Here is a 16,217-nt window from a genome sequence, read left to right as displayed (position 1 = left end):
AAATACATGCCCATGCTTTGTAATAAGAGCACAACTGAAACTACTTAACCAAGTCCATACTGACAAAACAATGTCTGATTAAATATAAAAGGTGTAGGTTTACCATTATTATTATTATTTGTTTATTTAGCAGACGCCTTTATCCAAGGCGACTTACAGAGACTAGGGTGTGTGAACTATGCATCAGCTGCAGAGTCAATTACGTCTCACCCGAAAGACGGAGCACAAGGAGGTGAAGTGACTTGCTCAGGGTCACATAATGAGTCAGTGGCTGAGGTGGGATTAGCATTAAATAGTTATATTGTACCAAAAAAATAAAAATAAAAACCCAAGCAAGTCGGTACCTTTGGTAAATCTGCCAAACTTCTCTAATACTGCATGTCATGCTGAAGGCAAGCAAGCTCACCATGTGATGCTTTGCTCTATTTAGCACTTGTGCATTTTAGTCAATCATTCTGATTAGCACATTTCTGCTTTCTTTCTTATGACATCCATGTTGTATGAGCTTCAATTAGATCACTTTTAAAACTGGGTGTTTCGAGAAGGGTCTATGTGTTTACCAAACTGAACTCTAAATTAATGGGGAGGTTTTTGGCAACATGTTATCATAATTGGTTACTTTTGCTGGGGGTTTTGTTAATTGTACTCTGTATATACGTTTGTTTTTTGTCTGCAGTACCTTAGTGAACGTTGTTATGGAAACATGTTTTTGTATCTTTTGTCAGGGTCTAATACTGTTAATTATAAAAATGTATACTTCCCTGGAATTCTCTTTATATCCCTTTGCCCACAGGTTGTTTTGGATTTCAAACTGACCAACCAGACCTTCCCAATGTACAGAAAACACACAAACAGGCAAGTAAAAATAATTATTTCTTTATTACAGGAAATTAGACAATTGAAATTAGACTTAAGACAATTTGCAAAATCCCCCCTTTCAAAACCACATTGCATGGTATTTCAATACAAAACCTGTTCTAAAAAAACACCTAAAATTGCACCAAGTAAAACCACTAAAACCTTCCATAACACATTGTTAGCAGGCTACTTGTGACTTCAGGGGGATATTATTATTACAATTATTCAACTCCACACAATATATTACCACAACTCATAAGGTCCTGTACTTAATCCAAGTCACCAAACACTGTCCCGCTAGAAACGCCAAACAAGGAAAGTTAAAGTTGAAGGTAACCAATCCAAGAACCTCCTAATCCATTTGTCCGACCCAGTGTAAGGCTTGTATTTAGCTCCCTTCAGGCTTGGTCCCCCTCTCCAGCACCATGACACAGGATCCTGTAACGGAAGCACTTGATGTCCACATGCCCTCTGTGTCCCTGGTCATTCCCTACGTACACCCCAATCTCAGCCCTCCCAACTCTTATTTGGTCTTCCGAAACCAGCCACTGGTACTTACCTTAAGTAGGGTAGGACCTCGCGTCTTGGGTGTGTACAGGGAGCTGGCGGTCCGTCCTTCAGTTGGTGCCTGTTAACTGCTCCGGGGCGTCGGTCATGGAGGAGGGTGCCTTGAAGGGAAGCAGTACAACGCCTTGTCATAAACCACAATTAATAACGGGAACTATAAAATGTTTATGCCAAGTATCTTCTGTATCAATTGCCAAACACCACATAGTCTTCTTTCAATCAAAAAGTGCCGCTTCAACAGTATAATTCAAGGATGAATACCTAGCTTTGCTTTCAGTTTCTGACTGGTCCTTCCTTCCATCCATTAGGCTGCCATGTCTTTATCCTTCTGCATTCTCTTTAGAGTTTCAAATAATCCTTGTTACCATCCTGGTCTGGTCTGGTCTGGTCTGGTCTGGTCTGGTCTGGTCTGGTAAGGATGGCCAACTTCCTGTGTAATCCGTTCAATTTACCCCTGGAACCACACGCTCCCTTCCTGTACTTTTAGTTCCATTTGTATAATGAACTATCAATGATAGTTAATTGGTGCAAATGGAAAACACCTGGCTGCATTTAGAATTGGGGAACGGGACTATTTTCTCTCCCTAATCACTTGTGCTGTATTACAAATAGTAACACATATTTAACAATAAATAACTTAAACACAGCAATACAAAAAAAGCATGTGCCTCCCTTTGGATAATAAACAAAATAAAATGTGAGACATAACAAGTGTAAACCAAACTACTAATATAATAAATACAAAAGCAAAACATAATGTGTACAACTCCAGCTAATTAGTCACTCGTGACATCTGTGTGACACCACCTGGATTTCCTGACAGTAAAATGTTGTGATCTTAATATCACACCTTTACGAGAATGACTGAGTACTACTGATTTAAAAAAATACACACATACTCTAACACATTGAAGATCATATTTATTTGAGTGTGGCCACAGCTATGTCCAATCAGATCAGTAAAACAGCAATGCAACAAAGCTGACATTTCAATAAAGCCAAAGGAACTGTGGCATTTGAGATCTTACAATAATGCAAACAAACTAAAGTTTTGTTTGATGAATAATATTGATAACATTAGTAACATTGGAAATGCAAAATGAACATCCCTGGCTGTCAGAAAAAATTAATTCAACTATTGGTTTGTGTGACAGAGATCGACTGATTCTTGGTGTTAGATCTCCTTACCGACCTGTAAAGGCATTGAGTAAAGGGAACAGAGTACCCTGGACTGGATGGCCCAACAGTTAATTCCCAGGGTTAGTTGGAAGTTGACCATCTAGAAAGGGGACTGAGCTACGGTACACTAAATTATTGACCCAGAAGGTTAACGGTGTGGCATCCGCGGATTGGAGGAGCAGTTGTGCTTGTTAACCAAGGGGTCATGGTTGACGGTATATAAAGGGGACGTAGTGAGGTGATCTGTTCCTTGTGATGGTTATGCTAAGAACCGAAAGGACCAATACTGTGATTATTACCGTGAGTGTTTTGTTTGTTTTGTCTGTCTGTCTAAAACGTACTGTTTGTTTATTAAGACTAGACGGCTAACACGATCTGGAGCCCACGGCCAGCACTAAACCCGGACAACCCTGCACATTGTATCAAGGATAAATTGTACTTCACAGCGAGCACTACAGCACTTTGGACTGGTGACAGTGTTTGTACCTTGTCTGTGTTTGTACTGGACTATTGTTTATTATTGTTTACGGGACTGCATCCCATAATTATTCCCTGCGCAATACACATCACTGTGTATTGCCTGTCCTCCCATTATTTACTGTTGGGTCATCAGACCATTTGGATTACAAAAAAATCAGAAACCATTTCACCCGTACTTTGTTGTCTGTTTTTTCTTGTTGGATTACTGCACCTGCACTTCAGCTGCTCTACTAATTACCAGTTTGCCACAGTTTGCAATCATAATTCATTTTAAAATGTCCTTTTAATAGTAATACATTTTTTCTTGTAAATGATGTTCCCAAGTAGGGCACAGTGGGTTTTTTTAGAGTATTATCTATGAAGTAAGATATACCCAGAAGATCATCTCTTATAAATATTTATACAGCAGTTGTAGGAATGAGTATGTGTCTAAAGTGCTCTACAGTCTTAGCCAGGTTTATTTCTAATCCCAAATATACCCAGGCCATTCATTTTAAATGAGGTGAATTAGATGCTGCATCATTCTGAGTAGTTTGTAGTGTCCCTTATGGTTTCAAAAAGTAGGTTTTAAATAAGAGGTTGTTATCCTAGTTATAAGTCCTTCTTAAAGGCATTTTCGGGGGAAAAAGTGAATTCCCTTTTTAAATTTCACTTTCCAGGTTGTAGAAGAGATGTGAGATGCCTTTTTATAACCTTCTGCTGTTGTAAGTATTATCAGAAGCATACTTATTTGGGTCACAGTGGCAAACAGGGTTCAAGGTTCAAGGGTATGAGATGGCTCTGTCCCTCAGCTTTGGGAATGTAAACAAACTCAAAAGTCAAACATGTCTACACAGAAAAATGCACAGAAGGCTAAACTGCAGAAAATGTAATAAAAAAAAATGTGTATAAATATCAAGATTGTTGTGGTGACGCACTGTAGCTTTAATATGTTTACCTAATTTACAATGTTGCTGGTACAAGTATGCTATTAATACTCAGAAACACAAGATACAAATTAGACTCGTCATACTAGCTCCCCTGAGTCCCCCTGCATGTCCATCAAGCTGCAGTTTAAGTTGCTGAAGTTGCTCATTAGAAGACCTGGCTCATTACTCTGCAAGTTCACAGGAACCCTGGCTAAAGTGTAAATGATTACCCCAGCAGGTGCCAATGAGGTTGTTCACTTCAATTAACATTGACTACTGGAAGGAATAATAATGGCCATTCATTTTTGCTCCAGAACCCCAAGCAGGACCCATGAACTGCAACCTGCTGTTCAATTTGCATGAAAAACACTCTGTACGGGTCTTAACACCTTGTCATGGCAAGGCTGTGATGACATTCATTTACAGACTGCCTGGGGTAATGAGGACCTTTATGGGTCTGTGATGATCGTGGCCGAGAATATTTAATGTACTTTTTATTCAAGATTCTCATTCTGAGGATCAAGCTTGTTGAAGTGATGGCCCTCTTTCTTTTCCCCCATGAGAGTTTTCTGTGCTTGTTTCAATTCCAAGGAGTGTACCGTGATACTGTGCCTTCTTTTGTGTGTTTGTCTAAGGGATTACTGGACAGTCTGAGCTGGCCCTTAAAGAAGGTAAGTGCAGTACAGTTTGCTGCAAATTGAACTAGAGATTAGGGGTAGTGGGTATAGAGATGAAGGGTTAACTTTTGTCTGGTCAAGCATTTAAAAACTCCCACTCCAAGAATGAATATATACCTCAAATATATATCTCCATGCACTATATAACTATACATTGTGGAAAAATGCGAACATTTAATGTTTTGGTATTCCATTCTAATTTTTCAATACTATATATTTCCTGACTATTTGGAAATGTTTACATTAAATTACATGTTTTTACTGAAGTTTGTTGGGTGTTTTCTATCTGTTGGGAATTTGAAAAGAGTACCTTGACAAGACAACAAATCCTTTGTTGGATCCACTTGCCCATTTCCTGTTGATTCTTTTTTTGTTATTCTAAAGGTCAGCAAGGATTTTTCTGAGAAAAGCTATGTTCTTCAGTGTTGACTGGATTAAGAAGTTTTATAATCTGCAAGCATGCAAAGGTCATGTTTGAACACAGAGACCTAAGTGTTGAATACAAAAATAAGCTTGGTTCATTCTGCTGAGAGACTGAAAACTACAAGGAATTGCTAATTTAAGAATAAATATTCACTGCAGGATTTTCTAACCATTCTCACAAAGTTACTTGAACGGCTTTACTAGTGGTGTTCAACAGGGAATATCAGATTGCTGTGCATGTGATTTGTAAGCAAATACAAGTGCAGAATACCTGAACACTCCTATTAAATCACAACAGGCACCTAAGAGTCAATGACAATCTGTATGGCTGATGCAGTACTGTGACAGGGTACACCCCGCCCCTGTGCATATTATATTTTGTATTCATATTATTATTTAAAATGCAAGGCGGACAAAAAGCTGCCCGCCATTACTGTTATTGTTTGCATTTTATATTTGAGTACTCTTGTGAGAATGCGTGACTGATCAGCTACTGATTATTGAATTAGCTGACAGTCATGCAGACTTAGTAAACTCGTGCAGACTATGGCCGAGGGATTAATACGATAATTAATAGCCAGTTAATCCCTTGGCCATAATATAAAATATGTTCAGGAGTGGAGAATGGGAATAAGAAAGAGGAGGTAAACAAACTATATTACGAAACAATTGCTACGCGTGCTGGTTCAACACCAGCACAATACTTGTTGTAGTTATCATTTGTTTGTCTACTTGTTTTGGTCCACATGACATTTATTTTGAGTGTTTAGTTTTTGTTTAAATCTTTTATTTAATAAATGGTGAGCGCCATTGTGTCTCATTCATCCCGCAATTGCCTTGTTTGTGTTTACTTCCTGGTCTGACATCACCCCTGCATCCATCTTGTCACAAATACCTAGCCATGTGTAATGATATACTTCAGATGCTCACTTTAGATTCTCTAGTTTTATAAAGGATGCTTTTTTACTTTTTCCCTTTTTTACACAATGACCCTGGATTGCCCAATTAAAAATGTGTCTAAACCTGGCTGTTTTAGCTGCATTAGGCAATATTTTCATTCAGGCCAATAAACATCACCAGGTGTAACAGGACATATTTTGTTTCCATTTGGTGTTTTTACTGTCTTGCAACACCCCATGTACAGCAATATCTGTTTAAGGAGATAAGTTACCCGTGCATCCCACTTCACAGAGAAGTTGTTGGCAGCTTGCATGGGCTTCTTGGTGTTTGCTGGGATAGTTGCAAGTATGCCATTGTTGACTGGGGTGTAGCAAAGATGACGAGTGCAGAATTGTAAATCCTTCTTGCCAATTACACAGCATTTCTTCAGTATTTTTGTAAGGGATGTATGACATTGATTATGTCTGAAGTAGTTATTGGAAAGTGTGAAGCATTCTTATACCATGGTCGATGTAAACTTCGGAAAAAATTATGACTTCTTACCAAGTTAAAGTAAACCTGGGGATAACTAGGGTGTTGTTTTTTTTTGTCACATAAATAGTTCTTGTATCAGCAGTAACTTTTTAATGAAAACTATGTGGTTAAGTAACTAATACCAGTAGTCAAATGATGAAACTGTACTTGTAAGATTAGACAATGCATTTCTGATGCATTTTTGATAACTAGAGTAAGTAAGGTGTAGTAACAAAGCTGGATAGTGATGAATGGGCTGTGTGTGTTCTGGTCCAGCTACCTGTAGTTACTTTGTATGCTGTTTCCTTTGTAAGAATAGCATTCATTCAGGTCTCAGGTTTTAGATAACAATGCACCCTCTGTGAAACTACTGCTCTGGTGAAATATATTTTGTTTGAAAAAGCTAGAAAAATCTGCTCAATGCAAAACTAAATTGAAACCATTTGCAGATATTTCTTGATGGAGTACAAAAACAAATCCCCTCCAACTACATCTGTGGGATGTCCATGTTATTGTTAGAGTTAATCATTTATTGTAGTCTTGCTTATCTATAAATGTGTATATCATGTTGCAGTCAAATTGGCAGCATTGAACCTGCCCTCTGGAGGAAATGCTAAATTCTTCATACAATAGAAAGAAACATACCTGTTACAACATGTTAATCAGGACCAGACCATTTGTTTTCTATTTGAATAGGGTGTCAAATGTTTTTAACTTCATTTTCTTTAGTTCTTTAGGATATTATATATTTAATCCATTCAGAAAATAATGTAACACATACACTTGTCTGCCTTCAGGAGCATTCTTTTAGATGCCAATTCAGCTCCATTGTGGGATGATTTAATAAATGATCTAATCAGTACTCTGATCCTACAGAAAATGTATTATTCTTAACTGCTATGCAATTAAGCATACACAGATTGTAATTTGGAAACCAGGCATGTGTACTGATATGAAGATCAACTCCTAAATCCTACAGAACTCAAGATTTGGCCTGATCACTGATTACTGGGGGGCTTATTCATTTCTTCATGTGGTTTCTTTGATTGCCAAGTATATGTCGAATAGCACTGACAAGAAAGGTTAACTGAGACAGCCCGGGGGGTGGGGGCCAGAATGGCTTTTTCTGTGCGCAATCCTGCCATTTGATACCATGACTACAACACAGCAATTGCCCTGCAGAAACAGCTTTATGTCACAAAAATGAGACACGGCCATCTCTAGACTGTCACCTCAAATAATAATATTGTGTTCACTTTCAATTCGAAGATGACCAACAACCAATACTTTTGGGATGTGCCTACCACAGGTCAGGGATTCACTGAGCATTTTATATCAAAGCTGCCGATAAGCCCCTCCAGGGAGTGACGTCCTCGGTCCCGCCTACCGAGGGAATAAGTAGTCACTCCACGAAGATCACATTCTCTTTTGCTTCTCACAACCAGGTAAGTAAGGTAGGTATAACTAACCTGTCCAGTGCTGTGATTGAGTCTTTTAAAGAGCTCTCATTGGAGTTTTCCATTGCAATTATTGTTTGCTGGAAGTTGGCTTGCAACTTCCCAGGAATCTGAAACTCTGCTTCTGAAGACTGATCTTAACCATTGCGCAACAGCGCTATCATTCTTTCAACAGCTACAGCACTTGCAATTGTAGTCTATTTTACTGACAGCTTCTTGCTGTTTTGTGTTTTTCCCTCTGATATTTGTAGCTTTAAAAAAAAGAAGAAAAAAAAAAGAGACGCGTGATTCCTCCACCGGGCCTTGACTCTGCCGCGCCTTGCTGTCGAGTTGATATTGATGGACTGTCTAGGCCCGCCCTTTGTTGCGCTTGGCTGAAATAAAAAAAACTCACTTTTCAGTGATTTTTCTTCCTCACAGCTTCGTGTTGTGTATGTGTGTGTTTTTTATCTACTGCTTGCAGTTAAAAAAAAAAAAAAAAAAAAAAAAAGGAAAGGGAGATCCGCGATCCTCCACCGGGACCCAGCTCTGCTGTAGCCCGCTGTTGAGTCAACGCAGCCGGCTTCTCTCAGCCCGCCTACTCGGCGTGTTTAAAAAAAAAAAATAAAAAAAAAAAGATTACAGATGGTAGCTGTCTTTCTTTAATTGCATTACTGTGTGTGTGTGTACCTGTACCTCTGTTTTTCTTATCACTGCTTTATAGTCCAAAAAAAAAGTTCCCTTTCCAAAGTACTGTGTGTAGGCTATGATCCACCCCACTGCAAGCTTCACGCTGCCCGGTTGTGTGACTGCATGCGGTCCACACCAGCCACCCGGGTGTAGATGGTGCTCCTCTCTGGGTGACTGTGCTTGGTCCAGGCTAGGTGCCCTTGCCCAGTACCTTTGGTGCTGGTGCCCTTGGTGTCCCTGTGCTTGATGCCAATGGTACTTATACGCTCCGTGCTTCAGTCCTGGTGGTGCCCCCGACACCTCAGAGCTTCAGTGCTTCGGCCCTTAAAAATTCAGTTCACCCATGTTGCCGTGGTGACTGTTCTATTTACCCTCACAGCTTTGTTGTTGTGTGTGTGTTTCTTTTACTGCCTAGCAGTTAAAAAAAAAAAAGAAAAAAAAGATACGACCGATTCCTCCACCGGGACCCGGCTCTGCTGCGCCCCGCTGTTGAGTTGAATCCGCCGGCTTGTTTCAGCCCACCTACTCGGCACGCTTGGTTAAAAAAAATAATAATAATACATTTTTACAGCTCACCCGCCTGGCGTGGTGACTGTTTTTCCCCAATAGCTGAACTGCTGTGTGTGTGAGCCTATATTTTTTCCTATTACTACCTTGCAGTTAAAAAATAAATAAAAACTACACTTTTTCTTCCTGTCTAACAGGCCGCAGCTCCTTGAGCCTGAGCTCCACTCCGGTATACGCTACGCACTACCCCGGGTTGTGTTGACTACACACGGTTAAGGCTAGGCGCCCTCTCGGTGCCCTGTGTGCCTCAGAGCCTTGATGCCTCGGTGCTTTGGTGCCCTCGGTGCTTAGACGCTCCGTGCCTCGGTGTTTCAGCGCCCCAGCATGTCAATAACACCTGCACTCAGTGCCCTGATTCTTCGGTGCACCAGTACTGTATTTCACCTCACTCGGTATCCTCGGTGCTTCTGCACTCTTGGTGCCTGAGTGCTTCAATACACAGGTTTACACCCTCCAGTGTTTAAACAACGCCCTCGGGGCCATAGAGACATCAAGCATGGCTAAATTCCAAGCAGTGCTGAGCGGGCCAAGCAATTTGAGACAGGCACAGGATATTACGGACTTGAAAAACCAAATGGGCCAAGTCCTTGAGTATTTGGCCAGGCAGCAGGCTCAAGCCCTTGCTCTGACCCTGGCTCAGCCGATAACGGCGGCCCCGGAGCTGACCCCATCTGCAACGGTGGTCACCTCGGATGTTACAGAACCAGATGTTAGCATGGCTGAGGAGGACCATAATGCGATTTTGATTGTGGGATTGTGTTCCTTCAGAAGCAGCTACTGCAGTTGGTGCACCTACCTCCCCTTACCATACCTTTGGACCAGCGGTAGAGGAATCGCTGCAGCGCTCTCACCAAGAATGCAAGGCATCTCGGCAGGTAGCCTCAATGCTTCCCTGCTGTACTCTGGTATGGGAGAGAAGAAGATGCTGGCGTCCGCTCGTATTCACACAGTGACTCGAACGGTTGTGATCCCCACTGCCCTTCAGGCTTCCATGGCAGCTAACAGCCGGACCTACCCCCAACGACGTGTGTGGGATTCCAACATAGCAGCGATCTCGGAGGCAGTTCCAAGGCCGCCCCAGACAGCCCCCAAAAACGGGCTCTCCCTCAGCCTCAGCAGCCCCAGCAGAGTCCCTGAATGCTTGTGGCTCAGGCACACTTGCACCTCAGACACTTGAGTGCTCGCCACCATACACACTGGTTATGCACACCGTCACATTCTCCAGTCTGTCTGGCAGGGTGACTGGTTTACTACTGTGGACTTAAAGGATGCATATTCACATTCCTATTCGTCCCGCCCACTGGAAATATCTCCGCTTCGCTTTTCAAGGAAGCGTCTTCGAGTTTTTTGTGCTGCCATTTGGCCTCTCCTTAACCCCCCGCACGTTTTCAAAGTGCGTAGATGCCATCCTAGCGCCTTGCGGCTGCAGGGTATCAGGGTGTTGAATTACCTGGGCAACTGGTTGAGCTGTCCCCAGTCGCAGGAAGGGGCAGTGGCCCATACGGCAATAGTGACGGAGCATCTGTCGAGGCTGGGTCACACCCTCAATGATGTCAAAAGCCATTTAATTCCGGTGCAAGGTATGGTTTACCTGGGACTCCGGCTGGCTTCCCTTACAATGCAAGCCTATCTGTCAGACGACAGAGTGGCTGCCATTCAAAATTGCCTATCCATGTTTCAACAGTGGGCGATAGTACTTTTGGTGTTGTGTCAGAAGTTGTTGGGTCTGATGGTCGCGGCTTCAACAGCCCTACAGCTGGGGTTACCCCATCTGCGTCTGCTTCAGGCGTTGCTCAATGCCTTCTGGATACATCCCAAACATGACACACACAGTCGGCTGACCGTGTTTCGCGTATGCTGGGAAGCCCTACGCTGGTGGAGGCGAGCCTCTCAGATGCGTAAAAGTGTAAAGATGGGGGTAATCTACTGCCGTCAGGTTGGAGTGCAGTCTGGGCTGGTAGAGGAGTCCGTGGGTCCTGGTCAGGCCGTTGGACACCCCAGCACATAAATGCCCTGGAGTTGGGAGCGGTTCATTGCTCTTGTGCGCATTCCCGCCAATACCGTTGCTCCCAGCTTTCCTAGAGAAAGTACAGAGAGAAGAGGTGACAGTTCTCCAGGTGGCCCCCAGATGGCCCAGGATAATCTGTTTTTCTAACCTTTGTCAGCTGCTGCAAGGCCAGCCCTGAGAGATTCCACTGTGTCTGGATCTCCTCAGTCAGAAGAGAGACTCTCTGGCACTCAGAACTGGGCAGACTCCAAATGTGGGTCTGGCTCCTGAACGGCCCCGCCTTAGGGCTCTCAGACGCAGTAGTCAGAACTGCAGAATGCTAGGATCACCTCCACAAGGTTGTTGTATGCCTATAAGTGGAAGTATTTTTAAAATTAGTGCAATTATTTTACAGTTTCTGCAAGATTTCCTAGAGGCAGGCAGGTCCTCCTGTACACTGAAAGAGTACCTAGCAGCAATATCCCCATTGACTCAGTATCCCCAGGGGTTCATCTTTTGGCGACCCGTTTTCTAAAGGGTGCTCAGCGGCTACGTTCTCCTAGAAAGGATGTCCTCCCTGAATGGAGTCTATGTGGTATTGGAGGCTCTCACTAAGGCCCCGTTTGAGCCTATACATTCCATAGAGTTGTAATATCTCTCTATGAAGACAGCCTTTTTGTTAGCCATCACCTCCACTAAGCGGGTTAGTGAGCTACAGGCTCTGTCAGTGCACAGTGCCTGTATGCATATTTGGGATGATGGAAACAGGGTATCGTTACGCATGAACCCCGCTTTCCTGCCTAAGGTGGTTACAGTTTTCCACTTAAACTAGTCAGTGGAACTAGAGGCTTTCCATCCCCCTTCCTTTTCTTCGGAGGAGGATCAGAGATTAAATTCCCTCTGCACAGCTCGGGCACTGAGAGGTTATGTGGATAGGACGAGAGCACTGCGTCAGTCTGACCAGCTCTTCCTCGGTCATGGTGAAAGGACCCTGGGTCAAGCCCTCTCAAAGCAGTGACTGTCCCACTGGATTGTGGACACAGTTTTGACTGCATATACTAATGCTGGCTTACCCCCACCTGGGCGGGTCGCCACGCACTCTACCAGAGGAGTGGCTATGCCATGGGTCCCTTTTTAAAGGAGCCTCATTGACCGATATTTGTACTGCGGTTAGCTGGGCTACTCCGCATATATTCTCCAGGTTCTACCGGCTTAATGTGGTAGATCCCTCTATGTCTTCATTAGGCACAATGTTCCTTGAGTTTGTACTATCGCACCACTAACTTGGTTTTGTGGTGTTGAGTCGTCCCTCATCTGCTGTCTCCGCTCACACTCCCTCACGACGTCTTTGGTATACTTTTCCCAAAATTATTGGTTGTTGGTTATCTTCGAATTGAAAGGGAACGTTAGGTTACGGATGTAACCCCGGTTCCCTGAAAGAGAAGACAACCAACAAACCTTGTAGGTCGCATCACTCGCTTTCCCGGGTCCGATGCAAAAGAGAACGTGATCTCCATGGAGTGACTACTTAATCCCTCGGTGGGCAGGACCGAGGACGTCACTCCACGGAGGGGCCTATCGACAGCTTTGATATAAAATGCTCAGTGAATATCTGACCTTTGGCCGTGGTCGTCTTCTCTTTCAGGGAACGTTTCTTTTATTGCAAGGGTTTGTAGTCCCATTTTTGGCACACAGAATGACTACACATTCAAAAGGATTAAAGTGCTTTCAACTCAGTGGCAGATGGAAATATGGGGATAGTTTCTGGAATGCATTTAAAACTGTCAATCCCACACTTGCCATTATCTGATTCCTCATGTTGTTGGAAGACCCATTATTTTTACTTATTGGGTTTGAGTATTACATTTACTGTCCGATTCTCTTAAACATTGTTTTGATTTTGTAGTCTGCGCACTCCCATGGTGCTGGTCTCACTGTTTATAGACTACAGGAGATTATGCTATAGGAGTCTTAATAAGGTATCAAGAAGCAGAATTTTAAGCAGTGTTGTATTTGAAAATTACACTTATTTATAAAAAAAAAAAAAATAAATAAATACAAGAAATGAAGAAAAAATACCTGAAACACTGCTTATCATGTCCTTTATCTATACCGGTATAAATTAATCTTGAACATCCACTTATTTTAATGTGTGACGTAAATACTTCCACTGTCGCTAATTAACCTGAGCCGATTTAGTGTCTCTAAATCTGGATGCACCAAGGATATTGATTAAAAAATATATATAATTATTACCAGCTTGGTTATGTAACTTTCAAGGTTTTCAATTAACTAATGATCATACATAAAGCTTAAGCCATCCCTCGCTGACGACAGCCTGGTGATTCTTTTTTCCTCTGGCTCAGAGATAAAAGAGATATCATGTTCATAGTACTGTAAGGTTTTCCCCACAATTACCTAACAGTTGGATTTCATAACCAACCTGTCATGTCATATATACTCTACAGATCAGATTTTTGTATCTAACTTGTATCTTTCATTTTTTATAATAATTAGTTAACTTTGAAATGTAGGGTTTGGTTCTTTTAAATGTATCAGGTTTTTTTGGGGGGGGTTTTTTCAGCAAGCTTTAGCATGGACAGGATAAATCATTGAATGATTTTTGGTGCCGAATTTGGAAATAGCAACGTTGCTGTGGAGTACAGTAAAAATATGTAAATAAAAAAGATTGGTTGTTTAAATGTAATGCTGTTTAAAACATTTGCAAATAAATCAATTTACATTATAATGAAGGTTTGAAAAATATTATTTTTAATATAATATACTGTACCAAGAAAGACACTGACAAGGACTTATCGTTGAAATTTAGAGAGGAAGATTTAATGGTTGACGCTAACTGTGAAACGTGACAAGAAAGTTTCAGTATTTCTGGATAATTGCTGCTTCCAGCCTCTCAACCAAAGCCACCTACTGAAGCTGTGTTACAGTATATAATGAGGAGTGTGCGTCTGAAATAGCTGTCTCTGTATTGAAATGTCAGGGGGCTTATCTCTGTAGAAAGCAAGCTGTTTTCTGATTGGATGACAAGAAACTGACTTCTGATGATGGATTCGTTTTCAGCTTGGCTGTCTTAAGTATACACATAAATATGGCATACAGTGTAAAAAAACAATGAAATGTTGCTTTTTAATTAGAATTGCTGTCTATTTTTGTGTCACTGGTGGTTAATGATGATTCTGGATTTTTATTTAGCCCTGCTCTCTGTGCTTAACAACCTTAAAAAAAAAGCACACCCTTTTACTCAGCCAGCACATACAGTAACAAATACTATTTTGTCTTATGTCTCCAGTAATTTACCTGTAATTACTGTAGATGGTAAGTATTGCTTTCGCTAGAACTTTTGCTCAATTGAAATGACAGTGTATGTCACCACAGATAATTCTAAATGGCTGCATAATTTCTATGACCTAAAACAAGCAACCATTTAGTAACAGTAAAATCTTTTCTTTTAAAGGATATGTTAAGGTATTTTCATTTTGGTCTTGTAGGCAAAATTTCAGTAATACAGGTCATGTCCACCCAGGCCCTGAATATATGGGTGCATCTGGTGTTATCAAGCGTTGTTTATGTAATAACACACACGCCAGAGAATGTGCTGATGGCATATCTCACATATATCTAAAAATAGTCATTCAGATCTAAAGGACACAGAATAAAGGAATAAAGTGTGTGTGTGTGTGTGTGTGTGTGCGTGTGTGTGTGTGTGTGTGTGTGTTTTTAAATCTGCCACAATCACTGATCTTCACCAAGTGTAAGCTATCAGAACTCCTGCTAATGTTTTTCCATTCCTGCAGCCCTGTTTGTAGGTCATGTGTAGTGATGTCTCATTGATTTATGTCATACACAGGATCTGGATGTATTGTATACTAATAAATGGAACAACAGCAGACAGGGTCAAGATAATAATAAAAAAAATAAAAAAAACATGCTGCTCCGAAAAGAGTCTCCTCCTTTCCGGTTTCTAAAATAAATAATTACATTTTGCAAACCAGTTTTCTCGTTTTTTTTATGTTTAGTTATGCAGATTTACTGGATAAAAAGCACATTTTAAAATAGTTCAATGTCACTAAATACGTAATGTTATTTTTATCCTTGTATGAATTTAATAGATAATAGATTTTAAAAAGTTATAATAACAACGAAGCTTGAGGTCTATAAAAATGTAGACAGCTGTCACAGATTTAAAGATTTATTGACCCTTTGAGGACCAGTGACAATTATAAAACATAAATATAATAATAATAATAATAATAATAATAATAATAATAATAATAATAATAATAATAATAATAATAATAAAAAATGACTGTATCTACAGTACAGTGCCATAGAACTTGGAGAGAAAGATGCACACAATATTCACAAGGATATCACATTTCTGCGTCATACTAGTACTGTATAATTTTTCTCTCCAGGGGTGGTAATAATTGGCACAAAATACTGTTTTAGCTGTGAGCAATTTCAACAAATTTATTTTTTATTCTAAAATTAAAAAACAGTAATTAGAAAAGGTCACTGAGAATTAGAAGTACTAGGTTACTGATTGTCATGAAAGCTTGAGGAGGCCCAACAAATGAATACTGCACAGCTCAAATTTATTTTAAAAGGGGATGACATACATAATATGATGATTTAATAACAGTATTGTAAGAAATTGTGTAACAATCGTACCACTAGAAAACTACTCATTCAAGGTAATTTTGTAATAATAATGTAAGAAATGCATGTGTGTGTTTCTTGAGGGGAGGGGGGTGGGGCGCAGTGTGTTTATATTAAAGACGGGATGTAAGGATTAGTTAATGCAGATTGAAACCCTCTATGCCTCTTTATTCCAGGTTCTTATTTAAACAACAAATGAGTCTTTATCTGATTGCGTGGGGGGCCTTGTTATGTGGATCTTAATCTGCTTAAGACATGAAATGAGACCCCCCCTCATCAGGTCATTTAAAGGTTAATTTAGGATGAAACTCTGGGGCAGGGTCACAGAACAAGCCTTTTAAGCGCGACCAAA

The sequence above is a fragment of the Acipenser ruthenus genome, chromosome 1, assembly GCF_902713425.1.
Source record: "Acipenser ruthenus chromosome 1, fAciRut3.2 maternal haplotype, whole genome shotgun sequence".
In the NCBI taxonomy this organism is placed as follows: Eukaryota; Metazoa; Chordata; class Actinopteri; order Acipenseriformes; family Acipenseridae; genus Acipenser; species Acipenser ruthenus.
The sequence above is the reverse complement of the archived record's forward strand: the minus strand, read 5'-3'. Positions refer to the sequence as shown.